Here is an 8,397-nt window from a genome sequence, read left to right as displayed (position 1 = left end):
GATTGAATCTTTGAATGAAATTACCTCAAACAAGTTACCTATTAGGTCAGTAGACCTTTTTATTGTATAAAGATTGAATCTTTGAAAGAAAGTGAGAGTTTTGAGTTTAACTTATTCAAGTTACCTATGAAGTCGCAAAGAGTGTTTTAATGGCAAAAGATTGAATCTTTGAATAAAAATACCTCTATAAAGGTACCTATTATGTCATTAGACCTTTTTAAATTTCTAAAGATTGAATCTTTGAATGAAAATGAGAGTTTTGAGTCAAACTTATTCGAGATCCCTTTAACGTCCCGAAGAGTGTTTTAATGAGTAAAGATTGAATCTTTGAATGAAAATACCTCAATCAAGGTACCTACTATGTCAATAGACAATTTTAATGTATAAAGATTAAACCTTTGAAAGAAAATGAGAGTTTTGAGTTAAACTTATTCGAGATCCCTCTGACGTCACGAAGAGTGTTTTAATGAGCAAAGATTGAATCTTTGAAACAAATCACCTCAATCAAGGTACCGATTATGTCACTAGACCTTTTTAAGGTATAAAGATTGAATCTTGAAAGAGGATGAGAATTTTGAGTAAAACATATTCAAGTTCCCTTTGAGGACGCAAAGAGTGTTTTAATAAGTAAAGATTGAATCTTTGAATGAAAATACCTCAATCAAAGTACCTTTTATGTCACTAGACCATTTTAATGTATAAAGATAAAATCTTTGATAGAAAATAAGAGTTTTGAGTTAAACTTATTTGAGATTCTTTTGACGTCACGGAGAGTGTTTTAATGAGTAAGGTTTAAATCTTTGAATGAAATTACCTGAATCGAGGTACCTATTATGTCACTAGACCTTTTTAACGTATAAAGATTGAATCTTTGAAAGAAAATGATAGTTTTGAGTTTTACTTATTTGAGTGACGTATGGAGTTGCGAAGAGTGCTTTAGTGATTAAAGATCGAATCTTCGAATGAAAATACCTCAATAAAGGTACCTATATGTCAGTAGACCTTATTAACGTATAAAAATTGAATATTTGAAAGAAAATGAGAGTTTTCAGTTGAACTAATTCGAGTTCCCTTTGACGTCCCGAAGAGTGTTTTAATGATCAAAGATTGAATCTTTGAATGAAACTACCTCCATCAAGGTTCCTATTATTTCACTAGACCATTTCAATGTACAAGGGTTGAGTCTTTGAAAGAAAATGAGAGATTTGAGTTAAACTTGTTCGAGATCACTTCGACGTCACGAAGAGTGTTTTAACGAGTAAAGATTGAATCGTTGAAAGAAATTACCTCAATCAAAGTATCTATTATGTCACGAGAACTTTTTAGTGTATCAAGATTGAATCTTTGTAAGAAAATGAGAGTTTTGAGTTTCACTTGTTCGAGTTACCTATGAAGTCGCGAAGGGTGTTTTTATAACTAAAGATTGAATCTTTGAATGAAAATGAGAGTTTCGAGAGAAACTTATTCGAGTTCCCTTTGACGTTCCGAAGAGTGTTTTAATGATCGAAGATTGAATCTTTGAATGAAAATACCTCAATCAAGGTACCTGCGATTTCACTAAACCATTTTAATGTGTAAAGATTGAATCTTTGAAAGAAAATGGGAGTTTTGAGTTAAACTTATTCGAGATCCCCTTGACATCACGAAGAGTGTTTTAATGAGCAAAGATTGAATCTTTGAAACAAATCACCTCAATCAAGGTACCGATTATGTCACTAGACCTTTTTAAGGTATAAAGATTGAATCTTGAAAGAGGATGAGAATTTTGAGTAAAACATATTCAAGTTCCCTTTGAGGACGCAAAGAGTGTTTTTGAATCTTTGAATGAAAATACCTCAATCAAAGTACCTTTTATGTCACTAGACCATTTTAATGTATAAAGATAAAATCTTTGATAGAAAATAAGAGTTTTGAGTTAAACTTATTCGATTCTTTTGACGTCACGGAGAGTGTTTTAATGAGTAAGGTTTAAATCTTTGAATGAAATTACCTGAATCGAGGTACCTATTATGTCACTAGACCTTTTTAACGTATAAAGATTGAATCTTTGAAAGAAAATGATAGTTTTGAGTTTTACTTATTTGAGTGACGTATGGAGTTGCGAAGAGTGTTTTAGTGATTAAAGATCGAATCTTCGAATGAAAATACCTCAATAAAGGTACCTATATGTCAGTAGACCTTATTAACGTATAAAAATTGAATCTTTGAAAGAAAATGAGAGTTTTCAGTTGAACTAATTCGAGTTCCCTTTGACGTCCCGAAGAGTGTTTTAATGATCAAAGATTGAATCTTTGATTGAAAATACCTCCATCAAGGTTCCTATTATTTCACTAGACCATTTCAATGTACAAGGGTTGAATCTTTGAAAGAAAATGAGAGATTTGAGTTAAACTTGTTCGAGATCACTTCGACGTCACGAAGAGTGTTTTAACGAGTAAAGATTGAATCGTTGAATGAAATTACCTCAATCAAAGTATCTATTATGTCACGAGAACTTTTTAGTGTATCAAGATTGAATCTTTGTAAGAAAATGAGAGTTTTGAGTTTCACTTATTCGAGTTACCTATGAAGTCGCGAAGGGTGTTTTTATAACTAAAGATTGAATCTTTGAATGAAAATGAGAGTTTCGAGAGAAACTTATTCGAGTTCCCTTTGACGTTCCGAAGAGTGTTTTAATGATCAAAGATTGAATCTTTGAATGAAAATACCTCAATCAAGGTACCTGCGATTTCACTAAACCATTTTAATGTGTAAAGATTGAATCTTTGAAAGAAAATGGGAGTTTTGAGTTAAACTTATTCGAGATCCCCTTGACATCACGAAGAGTGTTTTAATGAGAAAAGATTGAATCTTTGAATGAAATTACCTCAATCAGGGTACCTATTATGTCACTGGACCTTTTTAAATGTATAAAGGTCGAATCCTTTAAACAAAATGAGAGTTTTGAGTTAAATTTATTCGAGATCCCTTTGACGTCACGAAGAGTTTTTAATGAGTAAAGATTGAATGTTTGAATGAAATAACCTCAATCAAGATACCTATTTTGTCACTAGACCGTTTTAATGTATAAAGATTGAATCTCTGAAAGAAAATGAGAGTTTTGAGTTTAACTTCTCCGGGTCACGTGTGAAGTCCCGAAGAGTGTTTTAATGACCAAAGAATGAATCTTTGAATGAAAATACCTCGATCGAGGTACCTATTATGTCACTAGACCATTTTAATGTACAAAGATTAAATCTTTGTTAAGAAATGAAAGTTTTGAGTTAAACTTATTCGAGAACACTTCGACGTGACGAAGAGTGTTTTAATGAGTAAGGATTGAATCCTTGAATGAAATTACCTCAATCAAGGTTCCTAATCTGTCACTAGACCTTTTTAATGTATAAAGATTGAATCTTTGAAAGAAAATGAGAGTTTTGAGTTTAACTTATTCGGGTTACGCATGAAGTCGCGAGGAGTGTTTTAATGAGTAACGATTGAATCTTTGAATGAAAATACATCAAATCAAGGTACCTATTACGCCACTAGACCATTTTAATGTATAAAGATCAAATTTTTGAAAGAACACGGGAGTTTTGGGTTAAACTTATTCGTGATCCCTTTGACGTCTCGAAGAGTGTTTTAATGAGTAAAGATTGAATCTTTGAATGAAATTATCTCAATCAAGGTACTTTTTATGTCACTAGATGATTTTAATTTATAAAGATTAAATCTTTCAACGAAAATGAGAGTTTCGAGTTAACTTTATTTGAGATCCCTTTGACGTCATGAAGAGTGTTTTAATGAGTAAAGACAAGATCATTGAATAAAATTAGCTTAATCAAGGTACCTACTAAGTCACTAGACCTTTTTAATGTATAGAGATGGAATCTTTGAAAGAAAATGAAAGTTTTGAGTTTAACTTATTCGAGTTACCTATGAAGTCGCGAAGGCCGTCTTAATGACTAAAGATTGAATGTTTGAATGAAAATACCTCAACAAAGGTGCTTATTATGTCACTGGACCATTTTAATGTATAAAGATTGAATCTTTGAAAGAAAATGAGAGTTTTGAGTTAAATTTATTCGAGTTCCCTTTGACGTCCCGAAGAGTGTTTTAATGAGTAAAGATTAAATCTTTGAATGAAAATACCTAAATCAAGGTACCTATTATGTCACTCGACCACTTTAACGTGTATAGTTATATCTCTAAAAGAAAATTAGAGTTTTGAGTTAAACTTATTCGATATCCCACTGACGTCACGAAGAGTATTTTAATGACTAAAGATTGAATCTTTGAATGAAATTACCTCAAACAAGTTACCTATTAGGTCAGTAGACCTTTTTATTGTATAAAGATTGAATCTTTGAAAGAAAGTGAGAGTTTTGAGTTTAACTTATTCAAGTTACCTATGAAGTCGCAAAGAGTGTTTTAATGGCAAAAGATTGAATCTTTGAATAAAAATACCTCTATAAAGGTACCTATTATGTCATTAGACCTTTTTAAATTTCTAAAGATTGAATCTTTGAATGAAAATGAGAGTTTTGAGTCAAACTTATTCGAGATCCCTTTAACGTCCCGAAGAGTGTTTTAATGAGTAAAGATTGAATCTTTGAATGAAAATACCTCAATCAAGGTACCTACTATGTCAATAGACAATTTTAATGTATAAAGATTAAACCTTTGAAAGAAAATGAGAGTTTTGAGTTAAACTTATTCGAGATCCCCCTGACGTCACGAAGAGTGTTTTAATGAGCAAAGATTGAATCTTTGAAACAAATCACCTCAATCAAGGTACCGATTATGTCACTAGACCTTTTTAAGGTATAAAGATTGAATCTTGAAAGAGGATGAGAATTTTGAGTAAAACATATTCAAGTTCCCTTTGAGGACGCAAAGAGTGTTTTAATAAGTAAAGATTGAATCTTTGAATGAAAATACCTCAATCAAAGTACCTTTTATGTCACTAGACCATTTTAATGTATAAAGATAAAATCTTTGATAGAAAATAAGAGTTTTGAGTTAAACTTATTCGAGATTCTTTTGACGTCACGGAGAGTGTTTTAATGAGTAAGGTTTAAATCTTTGAATGAAATTACCTGAATCGAGGTACCTATTATGTCACTAGACCTTTTTAACGTATAAAGATTGAATCTTTGAAAGAAAATGATAGTTTTGAGTTTTACTTATTTGAGTGACGTATGGAGTTGCGAAGAGTGTTTTAGTGATTAAAGATCGAATCTTCGAATGAAAATACCTCAATAAAGGTACCTATATGTCAGTAGACCTTATTAACGTATAAAAATTGAATCTTTGAAAGAAAATGAGAGTTTTCAGTTGAACTAATTCGAGTTCCCTTTGACGTCCCGAAGAGTGTTTTAATGATCAAAGATTGAATCTTTGATTGAAAATACCTCCATCAAGGTTCCTATTATTTCACTAGACCATTTCAATGTACAAGGGTTGAATCTTTGAAAGAAAATGAGAGATTTGAGTTAAACTTGTTCGAGATCACTTCGACGTCACGAAGAGTGTTTTAACGAGTAAAGATTGAATCGTTGAATGAAATTACCTCAATCAAAGTATCTATTATGTCACGAGAACTTTTTAGTGTATCAAGATTGAATCTTTGTAAGAAAATGAGAGTTTTGAGTTTCACTTGTTCGAGTTACCTATGAAGTCGCGAAGGGTGTTTTTATAACTAAAGATTGAATCTTTGAATGAAAATGAGAGTTTCGAGAGAAACTTATTCGAGTTCCCTTTGACGTTCCGAAGAGTGTTTTAATGATCAAAGATTGAATCTTTGAATGAAAATACCTCAATCAAGGTACCTGCGATTTCACTAAACCATTTTAATGTGTAAAGATTGAATCTTTGAAAGAAAATGGGAGTTTTGAGTTAAACTTATTCGAGATCCCCTTGACATCACGAAGAGTGTTTTAATGAGAAAAGATTGAATCTTTGAATGAAATTACCTCAATCAGGGTACCTATTATGTCACTGGACCTTTTTAAATGTATAAAGGTCGAATCCTTTAAACAAAATGAGAGTTTTGAGTTAAATTTATTCGAGATCCCTTTGACGTCACGAAGAGTTTTTAATGAGTAAAGATTGAATGTTTGAATGAAATAACCTCAATCAAGATACCTATTTTGTCACTAGACCGTTTTAATGTATAAAGATTGAATCTCTGAAAGAAAATGAGAGTTTTGAGTTTAACTTCTCCGGGTCACGTGTGAAGTCCCGAAGAGTGTTTTAATGACCAAAGAATGAATCTTTGAATGAAAATACCTCGATCGAGGTACCTATTATGTCACTAGACCATTTTAATGTTCAAAAATTAAATCTTTGTTAAGAAATGAGAGTTTTGAGTTAAACTTATTCGAGAACACTTCGACGTGACGAAGAGTGTTTTAATGAGTAAGGATTGAATCCTTGAATGAAATTACCTCAATCAAGGTTCCTAATCTGTCACTAGACCTTTTTAATGTATAAAGATTGAATCTTTGAAAGAAAATGAGAGTTTTGAGTTTAACTTATTCGGGTTACGCATGAAGTCGCGAGGAGTGTTTTAATGAGTAACGATTGAATCTTTGAATGAAAATACATCAAATCAAGGTACCTATTACGCCACTAGACCATTTTAATGTATAAAGATCAAATTTTTGAAAGAACACGGGAGTTTTGGGTTAAACTTATTCGTGATCCCTTTGACGTCTCGAAGAGTGTTTTAATGAGTAAAGATTGAATCTTTGAATGAAATTATCTCAATCAAGGTACTTTTTATGTCACTAGATGATTTTAATTTATAAAGATTAAATCTTTCAACGAAAATGAGAGTTTCGAGTTAACTTTATTTGAGATCCCTTTGACGTCATGAAGAGTGTTTTAATGAGTAAAGACAAGATCATTGAATAAAATTAGCTTAATCAAGGTACCTACTAAGTCACTAGACCTTTTTAATGTATAGAGATGGAATCTTTGAAAGAAAATGAAAGTTTTGAGTTTAACTTATTCGAGTTACCTATGAAGTCGCGAAGGCCGTCTTAATGACTAAAGATTGAATGTTTGAATGAAAATACCTCAACAAAGGTGCTTATTATGTCACTGGACCATTTTAATGTATAAAGATTGAATCTTTGAAAGAAAATGAGAGTTTTGAGTTAAATTTATTCGAGTTCCCTTTGACGTCCCGAAGAGTGTTTTAATGAGTAAAGATTAAATCTTTGAATGAAAATACCTAAATCAAGGTACCTATTATGTCACTCGACCACTTTAACGTGTATAGTTATATCTCTAAAAGAAAATTAGAGTTTTGAGTTAAACTTATTCGATATCCCACTGACGTCACGAAGAGTATTTTAATGACTAAAGATTGAATCTTTGAATGAAATTACCTCAAACAAGTTACCTATTAGGTCAGTAGACCTTTTTATTGTATAAAGATTGAATCTTTGAAAGAAAGTGAGAGTTTTGAGTTTAACTTATTCAAGTTACCTATGAAGTCGCAAAGAGTGTTTTAATGGCAAAAGATTGAATCTTTGAATAAAAATACCTCTATAAAGGTACCTATTATGTCATTAGACCTTTTTAAATTTCTAAAGATTGAATCTTTGAATGAAAATGAGAGTTTTGAGTCAAACTTATTCGAGATCCCTTTAACGTCCCGAAGAGTGTTTTAATGAGTAAAGATTGAATCTTTGAATGAAAATACCTCAATCAAGGTACCTACTATGTCAATAGACAATTTTAATGTATAAAGATTAAACCTTTGAAAGAAAATGAGAGTTTTGAGTTAAACTTATTCGAGATCCCCCTGACGTCACGAAGAGTGTTTTAATGAGCAAAGATTGAATCTTTGAAACAAATCACCTCAATCAAGGTACCGATTATGTCACTAGACCTTTTTAAGGTATAAAGATTGAATCTTGAAAGAGGATGAGAATTTTGAGTAAAACATATTCAAGTTCCCTTTGAGGACGCAAAGAGTGTTTTAATAAGTAAAGATTGAATCTTTGAATGAAAATACCTCAATCAAAGTACCTTTTATGTCACTAGACCATTTTAATGTATAAAGATAAAATCTTTGATAGAAAATAAGAGTTTTGAGTTAAACTTATTCGAGATTCTTTTGACGTCACGGAGAGTGTTTTAATGAGTAAGGTTTAAATCTTTGAATGAAATTACCTGAATCGAGGTACCTATTATGTCACTAGACCTTTTTAACGTATAAAGATTGAATCTTTGAAAGAAAATGATAGTTTTGAGTTTTACTTATTTGAGTGACGTATGGAGTTGCGAAGAGTGTTTTAGTGATTAAAGATCGAATCTTCGAATGAAAATACCTCAATAAAGGTACCTATATGTCAGTAGACCTTATTAACGTATAAAAATTGAATCTTTGAAAGAAAATGAGAG

The sequence above is a fragment of the Cornus florida genome, unplaced genomic scaffold (assembly GCF_030987335.1).
Source record: "Cornus florida cultivar Cherokee Brave unplaced genomic scaffold, ASM3098733v1 CherokeeBrave_3.0.0_Hap2_scaffold_19, whole genome shotgun sequence".
Taxonomy (NCBI): domain Eukaryota; kingdom Viridiplantae; phylum Streptophyta; class Magnoliopsida; order Cornales; family Cornaceae; genus Cornus; species Cornus florida.
The sequence above is the reverse complement of the archived record's forward strand: the minus strand, read 5'-3'. Positions refer to the sequence as shown.